Below are 15,083 nucleotides of genomic sequence, written 5' to 3'. Positions count from 1 at the left end.
ACACGGTAGACCTCGGGAAGAACTTCTCAGCATTGTACTTTCTGTGTATTTAATAAAATGGAGCGCCTACTTGGTTCAAAGCATGGAGCACACCTCTTGGGCAACATAGTGAATGGGTAACCAAGGTTCCCGACCTCGGAGACCTTAGCCTAATGAACCACTGCTGCAGAAATTCTATATAGGAGGAATTTGGGAACTGCAGTCTTGCTGGGAACTGGTTGGGGTGCAGGTCTTGAAGCTGTAAAGTGGGGCTTATAAAAGTTCCTGCTTCATAGGATTGTAAGGATAAAATGAGGTAATCATGTAATGTGTTGTTGAACAGGCCCTGGACCCTGATAAGTGCACAATAAATATTAAGTTGTTAATACGTTTTTAAAAGAAAATTTTACTTAGGTCGTATATTGCAAAAGAATACAAATTGTGAGGGTTTCCTTCATATTTTGTATATGGTTTAGAAAATGCTAAATGTATATACCAGAGAATATCATTTTTATAGGGAAGGTAACAGGCAGAGGAGACGGGTAATGGGCTAAAGTTCTTCCAGAGTCACCTTGGTACTTTGTGAATAGTGGAATGTGTAAATACATAGGACACTAAATGACAAGTGTTAAAGAAGAACACAAACTAATGGGTATCAGCCTTGAGTGGGAGAGTACATATAACTAAGGGTGGCGGCAATCAAGGAAGTCTTCATAGAAGAAGTGGTATTTGTCACAGGGCCTCGAAAAATAGGGTAGAAGAGGTGGGATTTGACTATCAGGTAGTCCAGGGCATTCTTTTGGATGAGAGACATTCTCCTGCATTTAATTAATTATAAGCAGCCATTTACTGAGCACATGTTAATGTATATACCAGGCATGGAGAAACCATTTTAACCCCCTGTAAAGAGGCTGAGGATACTTTTGACTGTCACAACGATGGACGGGCAAGGTGGTGTGTGTGCTATTGGCATATAGTGGGTAGAGCTCAGGGATGCTGTTAGATATCCAGCTGTGCACAGGATAGCCCGACCATGACTGAGATTATCCAGTACAAAATGTCAGTTGTGCCAAGGCTGAGACTTCCTCACCAAAGCCATGTGGGAAGAATCCACTGAGGCAAAGGAAAGTTTTGGTTGTTGGCCAAGGCCCCAATCCTGCCATACTAACAGGGACACCCCTCCTCACATCCTCAGAACTTCATTATATACTTGGAGAGTTGTACTATTATTAACCAGTATGCTTAGCACTGTTCTGGCATAGAGAGAGCCTGGCACATGCTCCTACTTCATGCAAAGTTGATATCACTGCCCTATTGTTTCAGCCAGAGACACAGGCTCAGAAAAGCAGAGCAGAGATTAAGGCCTCACAAGAATCTGTCCTCCACTTCCTTGGAAGTGGTCAAGGGAATCAGGCACACCTGGTAAGAAGCTGGGGCACAGTGGCTTGTGCAGACAAGGATTTTGAGGGACCCTGTAGGACTATGCACCATTTCCCTCTCTCTAGGTTGCTTCATCCCTGGGGCAGGTGCTAGGAGGTGGTGTGTAGGCCATCCCAATGCCTGTCTGGTTGGGGGTGGGGGAGAATTTCCCCAGAAATCACATTCCCCGCACTTAGGGTACTTTGATAGGACTTATTCGAGGGCAGTGGTTTTCAAAACGTGTGGACCAGCAGCTTCAGCATTGCCTGGGGACTTGTTAGAAATGCACATTCTCCGTAAATCTATCCTGATGTACTCAATCAGAAATTGGGGGTGGGCCCCGCAATCTGTATTTTAACAAGCCTTCCTGGGACATATGATGCATCTTAACCTTTGACAACCACTGCAGTAGGGTACGTCTTGGGCAAAATTGTAAGTTGAGCCACTGTCACCAGGGTGATTTTTCTAAATCTAAAAATCTAAATCTAAAATGTTAATCTAACCATAGGACCCCTGTCAGTTCCCTTTCACCACCATCAAGATAGGTAAGGGTTCTTTCTATTCCTTCTGTGTACCCTATTCTCCAGTTAATCTGAGTGTACCAATTAGGATTAGGTTTTGTTGAGTATAATAGAGAACAAGAAAATAATATTTTACACAATCGAGAAGATTATTTCTCTTTCATATCCAAAGATGTCAAGGAATTGGCACTTCAGGGTTCTTGGGCAGTTGAACAAAATAATCAGGGATTTAGACTCCTTCCAGCTCACTGCTTTACTAACTGGGGTGTGGCCCTGGTCCTCATGGTCTAGAACAGTTGCTAGTACTTCAGCCATCCCATGTGCATTCCAGGCAGCAGTGTAGGTGGAGAGAATGACACCCCCACCTTTAAAAGACACATTTTGGAACTTCCACTTAATATTTTCACTTGCATCTCAAAGGCAAGAACTTAATCATGCGATTTTATCTAGCTGCAAGGTAGGCTGGGAAATATAGTCATTTAGCTAAGCAGCCAATGTATCCAACTAAAATTTGAAAGTCTTGTTAAAAAATAAAAAAGAGAGAATGGCTATTAGGAGGCATCGAAACATCTTTGTCTCTCCAAACTACACGTGGTTCCCAGAATCAGCGAAGCTTTCTTTCCCAAACTGTAGGTTCTCTCTCATGTTGTTCCCTAGTCTTCCGTCTCTTTTGCTGTGGAAGACTGGATTTCTCAAAGAGGGCCACACTAATATTTATCCCATCTCACATGGTCTTTCAGACTTTGAAACTCCCTAGAAGTGATGCTGTGCGACTTCCAATTCTAGGTCATAAAAATGATACAGCTTTTTGGGGTATTCTCCTCTCTTTGGGATTCTTGCTCTGGAGACCAGTCATCATATTTTGAGGAAATCCAAACTACCCAAGCAGAGCAATGATGTAAAGAGGAGCTGAGGCCTCCAGCCAACAGCCAGCATCAACCACTCAACAAGTGACTGACCTGGTGTTCAGATAATTCCAGCCCTGCCTTCGAGTCTTCCAGCTGATGCCCCAGACACCATGGAACAGAGACGAACTCCCTGTTGTGCCCTGTCTGAATTCCAGACCCCAAGGTTCTGTAAACATAAAAGATATTGGCTTGGGTTTAAGCCAGTATGTTTTGGGGTAATCTGTTACACAGCCATAAAAACTGGAACACATGGCTGTCTCCTCCTCATTCCCTAGGAACTCCAATGCCAGATGTGACCTCCTCTAGTGTCTTTTCTGAAACGAACCTCTCTATACCCATGAGTGTGTCTTAGGCACCCCTCCCCACCATGTGTTTCTACAGCCTGCAATGTAATTATGAGTTTTCTTATTTAGCGAGTATCTCTGACACATAATGGACACTTTATTGAAGAGTGAATGAATGAAAGAAAAAAAATGAATGATGTTCTTCTTTGTTGGTCTCCTGCTTCTTCAGTGGTGACTTTCTTGTCTTGTGTCTCACTGCAAATAAACAGTGTGGAATAACTGATACTGACCAATACTGATTTACAGAGTAAAATCCCCTTCAAGATAGCTATTTGCATTTTACTTAGAACCTTAAAACTTTCAAGACCCAATGAATGGATTTTAAAATCTTACCCCAAATCTGAAATTTCTCCAGTCTATGCCATCTCAGTAAATAAAATCTTTTTTGTAAAAAAGGATTTTTTTTTCTTTTTAATTATTTTATTGGGGAATAGTGTGTTTCTTCAGGGCCCATCAGTTCCAAGTCATTGTCCTTCAATCTAGTTGTGGGGGGGCACAGCTCACTGGCTCATGTGGGAATCGAACTGGCAACCCTGTTGTTCAGAGCTCACACTCCAACCAATTGAGCCATCCAGCCGCCCCAGTAAATAAAATCTTTAGTCACCAAATGGTTCTTTTCAGTAACCTGGTGTCACCCTCTCTACCTTGCTTTTTCTCACTCCCACACCTAATCCACCAATGAGTTTTGTCAATTCTACTTCCAAAACGTCCAACCCCAGCCAGTCATTTCTTCATACAGAAGGCAGTGTGATTTCTCTTCTCAAAACAATGACTTAGTGTTTTGCACAAATGATCCATGTTTTACAAAAATTCAGGAAATAAAAAAAATGTATTTAAAAGAAAGCAAGAAATCACCCCTCAGAAATAACCACAGTAAGCATGTGATGAACATCTTTCTAGACAGTTCAGTAGGTGTGTTTATTTTGTTGAACAAGTTGGTCTCAGAAGAATGCAAGGTGAAATCAATCTTGTTCTTTTTTAAATGCATGACTCTACCTAACTAGAACACAAATTACATGAGAGGAAGGAACTCCTCTGTCTTTGTTCCCTGATATGATCCCAGAGCCAGATAAGTGCCTGGTATGTATTGGCACAGCGTGGTACATTGTGCTTCACTTTATTGCACTTCACAGATTTTTTTCCCCACAAATTGAAGGCAAGATCTTTCACCAGCACAAAGATTGTGACTTGCTTTATTGAGATACCTATTTTACGGTGGTGTCTGGAACTGAATCAACTCTCACTCATTCTTACTTGGCCTTGGGCTTCAGCTCAGTGCTGTGACTCAGAGCCTAACACTTCCCGTCCATCTTGCCAGGAGGTGACTTCAGCTACGGGAAAAAGCAAGCCCATTGCATTTGCTTGGATTGATTAATAAGAGAAATTGCTGGGGATGTTCTTCTCTGACATTTGCTAAGGGCAAATTTTTCTCTAATGAGGGATGAGAAATAGCAGTGTGTCCCAGGAGAATGATTATGGGACCAACATCTGAATTCCAGCTCTGGCATGCAGTTTGATACACGATCTTGACCTTAATATGGTTTAAATTCATAAGATAGCAAAATTAATCGATCAATAATTCCAGAATGTTTTGGACAATAAACGTGAGCCATGCAAATTATTTAAATAATGTGCTAATTATTGAGACTTCCAGTGGCCAGAAAAAAATGCGGTTTGGATTTATTGACTGAGAAAGGTTCCCTGCAGGATCCCTTGGGGCCATGCGTGATAGTGTTTGATCCTTGATCTGATGGATTCAGAAAGCTTCAGGCAAAGGACTCTTACTGTACAAAAACTCTTAATGGAGGTTGGTGGAGAAGACAAGAGAAAACAAGCAAATATGTATCTGAAATATCACTTGAGAGAGTCATTTTTCTTCTTGAACTTGTGTTAGTATATCAACAGCCCTCAAAGAAGCAGCCTGGTATGGTAGAAACATGGAGACTTTGAGAACTCACACAAGATATATTTGCAAAACATAATTTTCAAAAAGTTACAAACATAATTCTCATACAAATATATACCGAGCATGTGTCAAAGATTAACTAGTTAGAGAGGTGTTATGGGCTGAATTGTGCTCCCCCAAAATTCATATGACGAGATCCTGACCTTCAGTACTACAGAATGTGAGTATATTTGGAGATAGATCTTTTAAAGAGGTAACTGAGGTTAAATAAAGTCATAAAGTTGGGGCCCTCATCTAATATAACTGGTGTCTTTATAAGAAGAGGAAGAGACATCAGGGGTGCCCATTCACAGAAAAAAAGACCATGTGCAGAGGCAGCAGGAGGGTGGCTAACTGCAAGCCAAGGAGATGGGGCTCAGAGGAAACCAATCCTACTAACACCTTGATCTTGGACTTCCAGCCTCCAGAATGTGAGGAAATAAATTTCTGTTGTTTAGTCTACCCAATCTGTGGCATTTTCTTTTGGTAGCCCTAGGGAAGGTAAAGAGAACCAGCAGGAAGACAAAGCTGGTTTCAAAGAGGGTGGCAGAGACTGATCTGTATAGTCAGCGATAATGAGAATGCTGGAGGAAGATCGCTAAGTTGGATACACGACTGCTTAGTGTCCTTCGTGTCTGTATAACTACAATCTGTGGGTTTACCTTCTTAGCAATCATTTGCATCTTACCAGTTTTTTACAGGTTGGCATTCTTGAGGCCTCATTAATAGCAAATAATAAGTCAAACATAGTCACGTCGTCGTAGAGCAGTTTCTCAGTAGTGCACTGTTGTCTTTGTGGACGGGACAATTCTTTTTGGGGGCTGTCACAGGCATTGTAGATGTTCAGCAGCATCCTTGGCTTTTACCCACTAGATGGCAGTAGCATCGGCTCCTCCATCCACTCGTGACAATGAAAACTGTTTCCATTGTCAAATGTCCCTTGTGGGGTGGGCAAAATTGTCCCCTGTTGAGACCACCTTTCTAGTGTAACTTTGAATTAAAGACCCAAAGCCATCTTTTACCTTACTTCAAAGTTTTAGGTAAATGCTGTTAACTGTGTGCAAATCCGTACCCTGCCCCTTGCTGTGTGTCCTTGGTCTGTTTTTTTCACCTCTCTGAGTTGTAGTTTCTTCACCTATAAAACCAAGCAAATACACTTTTACCTCAGAGGTTTTCCTGAGGATAAAGTTCAGTTATATGTGCAAAACACAGACATCAGCCAACTCAAGTCACACATTGGGCCTCATGGTTGGCCATGTTGCCCTTTGAGAGGTATGTTCATACACTTGTGGCCCGGGAGGGCAGAAGGCATCTTGGGACCACGGTGGCAGGTAGGTCACAGACATCCAGATCTGGGCTTCAGGGGACTCTGAGGAGCCAGGTCCCTGCAACGGATCTGGTCATTTCCCTTCACCACTCGTGGCAGGGTAGAGTGGGTGGTCCTTATGAGAGTGAGGTGAAGAGAGGAGGCATGAGTTACCCTTCCTTTACCCTTGGCCATCACAGCGTGCCAGCTCTGTCCTCTCCTGTTAACCCGATGCTGTTGTCAACCCCTCCACTGCTTTCTGCCAGCACTAAGGGCCTTCCTTTCTTTTTCTCCTCTGCCCTGGACACTCAAGAGTGACAGAGGATATAGGGTCACATGAAAGTGTAACTGGCATCTTTGTTGGTGTTTTTCTACTTTTGATTTTCAGAGGTGAGCTTATAGATCAACTGAATTACATTCACACGCGTATTGTTAAAATATTTTATGCCTTGGTAGTTGAGGGAAAAGGAGCCTTTGTGGTCTCCAGACTCTTCCCTAAAGGAAACAACGGGATTTCTTAGGAAACCACTTTAAGACCAGCCCAGATACCTTCATGGGACTCCACTGTCCAGCAGCGGCCCTGGGACTGGATATGGGACTTAGGAAGGGGTTATATGGAGGTTTCAATTTTCTTAAGCTGCTAAATTTGTGGTCATTTGTTTTTTTATTAAAGGGGAGGTTGAGAGCTGGTTCAGTCTACTGTGGTACAGCCCTCTCCTGTTCTATGGGGACATAGCTCCTCATTCCCTGTGTATAGAACCCCCGCTGAGGCAGCCTATACTGAAGGCTCTGGCCTGGACCTACTGCAGAGTGCAATGAAACTGCCTCCGGACAATGGAGAATTGTGTCGGCGCATTCCCATGGTACCTTCTCTCCAGGCTTCTCAGCTCCCCCTTTCATTGCAGCAGTGCCTGGCTTGCCTGAGTGAAAGCCATGTGAACTAATATGAACTATTAATTATATGAAGATGTGAGCTGATAGTGAACTGTTCTGTGTGGCTCATGACTTGTCAGTACTGCAAAATGCTGCACAGTACAGTGGGGAGTCCCTGGAAGAGGGAGTGTACAGGGCAAGAGCTGGGGAACCGGTTCCAGACCCACCAGCACTGTTGCTCACCCTGGATTTCAGGTTCCTTAGGAACACAATGGGGGATACAAATGCTGCCCTGTTTTCCTCAGAGAGTATGAAAATCAAGTACAAGGATTTCTTTTTTAAAGTGGGAGAGGTACTTAGGAGCTATGCTATTCTGGGTGGGAACTCAGGCACATTTCTCATAGAAGTGGTGTGGCCCGGGAGGGCTGGGTGAGTCATTATTCACCATTTAACAAATATTTAAGGAAGCCCTACTCTGTGCCAGGCAGTGCTCTAGGTGCTGATGATACAACAGAGAATAAAAAAAGCAAAAAATCCCTTCCTTCTTATGTTCTATTGTGGGGAGTCTGAGGATAAACAAAATAAGCATGTTGAATAAGGTGTTAGTTGGTGTGAGGTGGTATGGAGAAAAATAAAGCAAGAAAGAGGGAGAGGAAGTGTAGTAGCCAGCCCCAAGTGGCCCTCACCCCTGCTATTCACACCTTTGTGTAGTCTCTTCCCAGGTTTGGTCTATGCGACCAATGGAATACGGCAGAAGTGATGGTATGTCACATCTGAGATTAGTGAGGTTTTAGAAGACTGGCTTCCTTCTTGGGCTCTCTCTCAGATCACTTAATCTGGGGGAAGCTGGTTGCCATGCTGTGAAGACCCTCGGGCAATCTATGGAGAGGCTCACAGGGTGAGGAGGTGAGGTATCCAATCAAAAGCCAGTGAGAAAAAGAGGCTTGCCAACAGACTACAACTTCACGAGACACCCTGAGCCAGCACGTCAGAGAAAGCCTTTTCTTCAATGCTCTAGAGTTGAGAATGTAGACTGAATGTGTTCTCTGCTATGACTCCCATCACTAGGCACTGAGCTAAGTGATTTACGTATACTGTCTCATTTAATTCTCTCAACAGCCGTACTGATGGTATTATTATCTCCATTTTACAGACCAAGGCTCAGAGGCGAATTCACTTGCCCCAATCTTCCAGCTAGTAAGTGCCTGAGCTGGGACTCACACTGGGTCTACAAGCTGTTATGCAATTCTGCCTTCCCTTTGTCCTTTCGACATAACACTAACTCCACTTTTCCCTTTCTCATTTTATCTTCTGTCCTCCAAGTTATTCCTAAACAGTGACATTTATTGAGCAATTTGGGCTCAGGCTACAGTCCTCCCTGTATTTCAGCCCCGGAGTATCAAACGGTGAGTCCAATATTCACAGTGATGTTCTATCTATTGCACACTTCATTTTCACAGCTTCTGAAATCTTCCTTCTGCCACCCTTCTCAAGCTGCTACAGCTTCAGCCAGCCCTTCCCATGTTGGGCTGCTCATTGGCCTCTTTGCTCTTGGAACTATTCTCCTCCATTCCTGGCCTATTTTTCTCTGTATTGCAGGAGAGCTGATCTCTGCAAATCACCTTTCCGAAATCCATTGTCAATTAGCTTAATAAATTCAGCCAATGAGAGGCATTTGTGGGAAATTGGAGGGTGGGTGGAAGAGAAAAGCCAGGGAGTTCCTCCCTTCCTTCCATTTCTGTCCCATCCTTTTAGGCAGCATCTCTAGCAGTGATTGGGTTTTCTCTTTGGTTCCACCTCTCACTGGGTAGGCCATGGTGGATCCAATCCTTTGCCTATTTTTTTAATTGGGTTATTTGTTATTTGTGGTTTTTTTTTTGCTATTGAGTTGTAGGATTTTATTATATATTTTGGATAGTAACCCCTTAGCAGAGACCCCTCCAGCTCCCTTTGCCACTTATAATGGATACAAAGTTGTCAAACTTCCTGCATTTCCTTAGTTCTGGAACTCACTCTCTGGTGCCCTTGTGTGCCTCTTTTTCTCCTCACCGTGTTTATGTAGTTTTCTCTTGTATTAGAGAGCCATCCAATTATTAAAATAGAGCTGGGAGCTCTCACTTCTGAGCTCTTTGCTCTGTAGGCTAAGAGGCATTTTGGTGCTCCTGCTGGGAAACACATAGATTTAAACCAAGGACACACACCCAAATGCTGTAGGGACAAGGCAGGCGCTGGAAATGAGTGGCAGGCCCTATGGACCAGATGGCCCTCTTGGGCTGCCTTTTGCTTTCCTGCTTCTGGTGGAAGCAGGAAAAAGCACTACTATTTCACCTCTCTTCACACTGATGTAAGAAAACCCACAGTGCAAGCCGGATGATAAGCAGCAACGGTCACTGGCCCTGTGCTGTGGCGATAGAGGGGCAGGCGGGGGAGGATTAGGAAATGCAGGGAAAATGCTTATATCTGGTGTGGCTGCAACTCAGCACAGTTGAATAGTGTGTCCTGTGGGAATGCAGGGCTACTGTGTACAGGGATTCCAACAGAAGCCTGAAATCTGGATGACTTGGGGTATGTGAAATTGACTAACTGTAAACATACTGTACAGGCCACTGTAGTGCCCATCACACAAAACATATGTCTGGGCTCATTCAGTGGTTCTAAACCTTGGCTGCCCAATAGGATCACCTAGGGAGCTTTTACAAGTCCAAGTCACACCCCTGGCCACTTAAGTCAGACTCTTGGGAGGCTAATTGGACTCTTGGGAGGCAGAATGATTTATGAGTAATTTTTAAAAAATGTTCCAGGTGATTCCAACGTGCAGTTAAGACTGAGAACTACTAGGCTTGATGGACATCAGTTTGTGACCTCTGATTTAACATGGCATATTTTAGTAGAAGACGTGGTGCATTCTCTGCTGACCCGGGCCCTTTTCCACTGTTAATTGGCAGAGGTGCCATATCATCAGAAGTCAAGTGCCTTAGATGAGACCTCCGAAGGAGAACATCAAGTGCTCTCCTGTTTCTCTGGAGGGCTCTGACTCTTTATCATGCAATGTGGGTTGTTATGGTGATGGCAGAAGGGGTCGCTGAGAAACTCATATGCTGTTTTATCTTAAATGGTTGCAAGAGCTCCTTGCACAGTCCACGCTAGCTGATCTAACATCTTGTCCTGTGCAATTTCTTATTTAGTCACCTGGCTACACTGTCTATGTGTTATAGGATAACGACTAGGCATCATACATGTGTCGTCACACTGCAAGCACGTGACTATACCCAGTTGGTAGGTATGCCCAAGAAATTTTCTTCAAGGTCTCATCAGACACAATTATGGTGGGCAAATGACAGCGTCTGATATTCTTTCCCCCATCCTCAAATGGTGGTGTTTCTCACAGTCCCATCCTTGATTCTGTTACCTCTCTTGAATCACATACTTTGGCTAGAATTCTCATCCCACTTAAATCTGTGCTGCCAAGTCTTATTCTCTGCTGAGTTCCAAACCCATATTTCCATAGTCTATGAGACATTTCCACCTGAATATCTTATAGGAAACATGGACTCAGTGTGATCTTTCCTGAGTTCATTATTGTTTTCAATAAATTTGTTTCTCTCTCTCCATTTGCTTTGTTTTAAAAAATAGAATCTGCTAAAAGGACACATAAAGGAAGAATTGAAAAACCAGGGCTCAGATAGACAGAAGCCCAGGAAACCTGTTGGTTAATAGCCTCAGAAACACATGGGCCACCTCTTAAGATGCTGCCTTCGGATGAGTCATTACAAATGCCTCCAGTCCCCTTGTGTTTCTGCTCACGATTCAAATTCCTGAGAGAGATAAATGGATTGGTCTACTCTGGGTCATGTGCCACCCCTGACCTTGACTCAAGTTTGGAGGGAGTCTGTGATTGGAAACCCCACCAGAATCAGATAAAATGAGATAGGAGAAGTCTCTCAGAATTCTGTTACCAGGAGAAGGGGGAGAACTTCCAAAATAGGGGAAAAAGGATTTTATAAAAAGTGTCCAGTTTTTACTGGTTTATATATTATACAAGTAGCACATAAGGAACTGTATTTGTAAAGGACCAAACAGTGAAGAACGTCAAAGTCTACCTTGTTTCTCAACCTAGTCTCATCCACAGAGGTAAGTACTACTAAGATATGGTGTATTCTTACATTTTACAGATCTTTTTTGTGCTCTCAGGTATATATGTAAATATATATGTAAAAATATATGTACATGTATACACATTGATATAATAACTCTTTTCCCTTGAAAATGACTTACTGTTTTCACTTAATGCACAGATCTTTACGATTTCACAACTTACAATTCTGCCTCATTGCTATTTTACTAAGTAAAGTAATTCATGGTCAACATTAAGCAGTTCAGAAGTTTATAAAATGAAAAGTAAAAATTTGTCTCCCTGTAATCCACATTTCCCTAAACTTCTAGTGCTATATTCCCTAGAGGTAATGACTGTTAACAGTTTCATATATATATGTATATATATATATATATATATATATATGTACATGTATATGTATATATGTATGTATATATACATGTGTATATATGTATGTGTATCTACACATATATATGTATATATATACATACATATATACATGTATATATTTAAAAAGCTCTTAGGTAAACAAGTGGGGCCTATTTGTAAGACAGCTTTCTTTTCGTATCCTGAAAATATTACCGTGCTGATTATTTTGTGTGTTAACTTATGTCTACAAATATTAGAGCAAAATCAGTGCTGGATGATCACTGGGTGGATGATCGCCAAGATTTTTGTTAAATGTGCTTCTATATAAGTTACTGTTAAATGAATTCTTTCTCCATCTTCTAAACTTCCTGACTTCCATAATATATTTTTGTCCTCTTTCATATAAGAAGCCATGCCAATTTTTAAAATCAACATTTTATGGCTGTCCTTGCTGTTTATAAACCTGACATAGAAACCTGGTAGTCAAAGATGTTCTCCACTATTCTCCTAATAGAAAGGAAATATACCAGAAGCTGGCTTGTCAAAATCCAGTTATGATAAGTATCTCTCTGGACCAGAACATGCAGTGTTACACAGGGAGATAGACATTTGCCATTTTTTTTGTTTGAATTCTAGGGGAGTTCTTTGTTCCCAAAGACTATTTGGCAGATAGAGAGGAAAGTAGAACTGAATAATATACAGGCATATCTCATTTTATTGAGCTTTGCTTTATTGTGCTTCACAGATGTTGCGTTGTTTACAAATTGAAGGCAAGACCCTCCACAAGCAAAGATTACGACGAAACCCACAACCTTTCTAAGGTATGCCTTTAAGCCTTCTTTTCTATTTATTAGCTACTGCGAAACAGTTACGTAAATAGGAAAGAGGAGAATCAGCTGGTGGGAAGGCTGGTGAGCAATTTTTGATGAGCAATTTTCGGGGAAGAGGATGATCCTAATTGCTTTTAAATGGGCACTCAGGAAGCAGGGCTCGCTCTCACCTCTTCATTTGGTTCCAGAGCCAAGCTCCAAGAGGACGTTGTGGGCACATGGTGTTCTGTTACTCTAATCTTTTCCAATCAGATAAAATGGTTTATTGGAATGTAAAGAGATCCCCATTCCCTTGGGTGTGCTAAGGACTCCCCTGCTCCCCAGACCATGAAGAAAATTATAATGGAAAATGGAGAGAAATAGTGTCATTATTCTGTATGGGTTCTGGGACAGCTATATGCTTGATGTTCTGACCTAGAAACAAAGCATGGTGATGTTTCTAGTATGCTGCACTCACTCTAGACCCCTATGTTTTTTCTAATTGAACTTCAGGGACTCATGCCATGTGAACTTGTCATACCGTATAGTGGCACATGGCTGCTTCTACACAGTCCCACTTCCAAGGCATGGGACTACTGCTAAGAGGTCAACTTAGCAGTATTTGCTCTTTGTATCCCAAATCTATTGAATAATCTTGAGGTGTCAGATATGGGCAGAATCTTAGCTGATTTATTGTGATGAAAGTGATAAGGGGCTCTCTAAAGTTATTCTGTGGGGAAGACTGAGGATTCTCATCTGCCAGTGGATTGCCTTGACCTAACACACAGAGAGGCAATGGGTTCTTCTTGAGGGAATGTGGGTTTCCCTTTTCTGGAAGTTGGGCTCCTCTTGTCATTAACACTAGGACTTTTCTCCTTCCTTTACCCCTCAATGTGACCCTCTCTGAATACACCAATCCCTACTTATTGGCCCAGCAATTACCCAGAAGCTCAGAAGTAGGACTTGTACACGGTACACACTTGCTTGACCAACATTTGCTGAGTTGACTATAAAGAATTCACAACCACAGTAGAAGCCTTCCAATCTGGAATTCCTGTTCATTTTTGTTTGGTTCCAGCCTGCAGGGCTGGGTGAAAGAGTGTTGTGTTTACTTGCAATAGCTAACTGTGATGTTGCCAGGGTGGGTAATTAGGACCGAAGGTATGCAAAATTGATTGTCAAACTTAAAGGGCAAGTTGAACAGAAAATGAAAGGATAAATGGTTGTGTCTGTAGCTAGGCATTTGCAACGTGGGACACTATTGTATTAGCACCAATTGGGGAGGGCATTTCAGAACTCCAGTGTGAGCTCTGAGTGCATGCTGGCTTTCTTCTGGTGGGTGTGGTGAGGCTGACGTGGTGGCTGAGGGAATGGTGCGGGAGGGCCCACCACTGACACACTCTGACTTCTCATAAATTAGTACAAATGGAAAATCTAGATAGACCACATTCTGGGCTATAAAACCAGTCCCAATATATTTAAGAGGGTTTAATTCCTACAAAGCATGTTTTCTGATCACAGTGGAATTAAATTGGAAATCAATAACAGGAAATTCTTTGAAAAAAATCCTCAAATATTTGGAAACTAAATAATACACTTTTAAATAGCCCATGGATCAATGAAATCAAAAGGGAAATTAGAAAATACTTTGAACTGAATGAAGATGAAAATGACATATAAAATTTGTGGGATGCCACTAAAATAATACATAGAAGGAAATTTATAGCACTAAATGCTTGTATTAGCAAAAAAGAAAAATTTTAAATCAACGACCGCAGTTTCCATCTTAAACTAAAAGAAGCATATTAAACCCAAAGTAAGCAGAAGAAAAGAAATATATTTTTAAAATATAATTGACTTATATTAGTTTTATGTGTACAACATAATTTGGGATATGTATATGTTGTGAATTTATTACCACTATAAGTTTAGTTACCATGTTGTTACCTCATATACAATTTTTTTTCTTGTGATGAGAACTTTTAAGATTTACTTTCTTACCAACTTTCAAATATGCAATACAGTATTGTTAACTAATCACCATACTGTACATTACATCCCCAGGACTTATCTTCTAACTGGACGTTTACACCTTTTGACCTCTTTCACTCATTCACTCTCACCCATCCCCCCACACCCTGTCTCTGGCAAGTACTAATCTGAATCTTCAAGTCGGAATTTTTTAGATACCATATAAGTAAAATCACATAGTATTTGTCTTTCTCTGTCTGACTTATTTCACTTAGCATAATGCCCTCAAGTTTCATCTATATTGTTGCAAATGGCAGTTTCCTTCTTTTTTTTTTTTTTATGGCTGAGTGATCTTCTCTCTCTCTCTCTCTCTCTCTCTCTCTCTCTCTCTCTCTCTCTTTCTCTCTCTGAGTGTGTCTGTCAGATTTTTAAAACTCCATTCATCCATCAATGGACACTTACGTTGTTTCTGTATCTTGGCTATTGTAAATAATGCTGCAATGAACATGTGGATGCTGGTATCTT

The sequence above is a fragment of the Rhinolophus hipposideros genome, assembly GCF_964194185.1.
Source record: "Rhinolophus hipposideros genome assembly, chromosome: 11".
Classification (NCBI taxonomy): domain Eukaryota; kingdom Metazoa; phylum Chordata; class Mammalia; order Chiroptera; family Rhinolophidae; genus Rhinolophus; species Rhinolophus hipposideros.
This window is presented reverse-complemented; position numbering follows the sequence as displayed.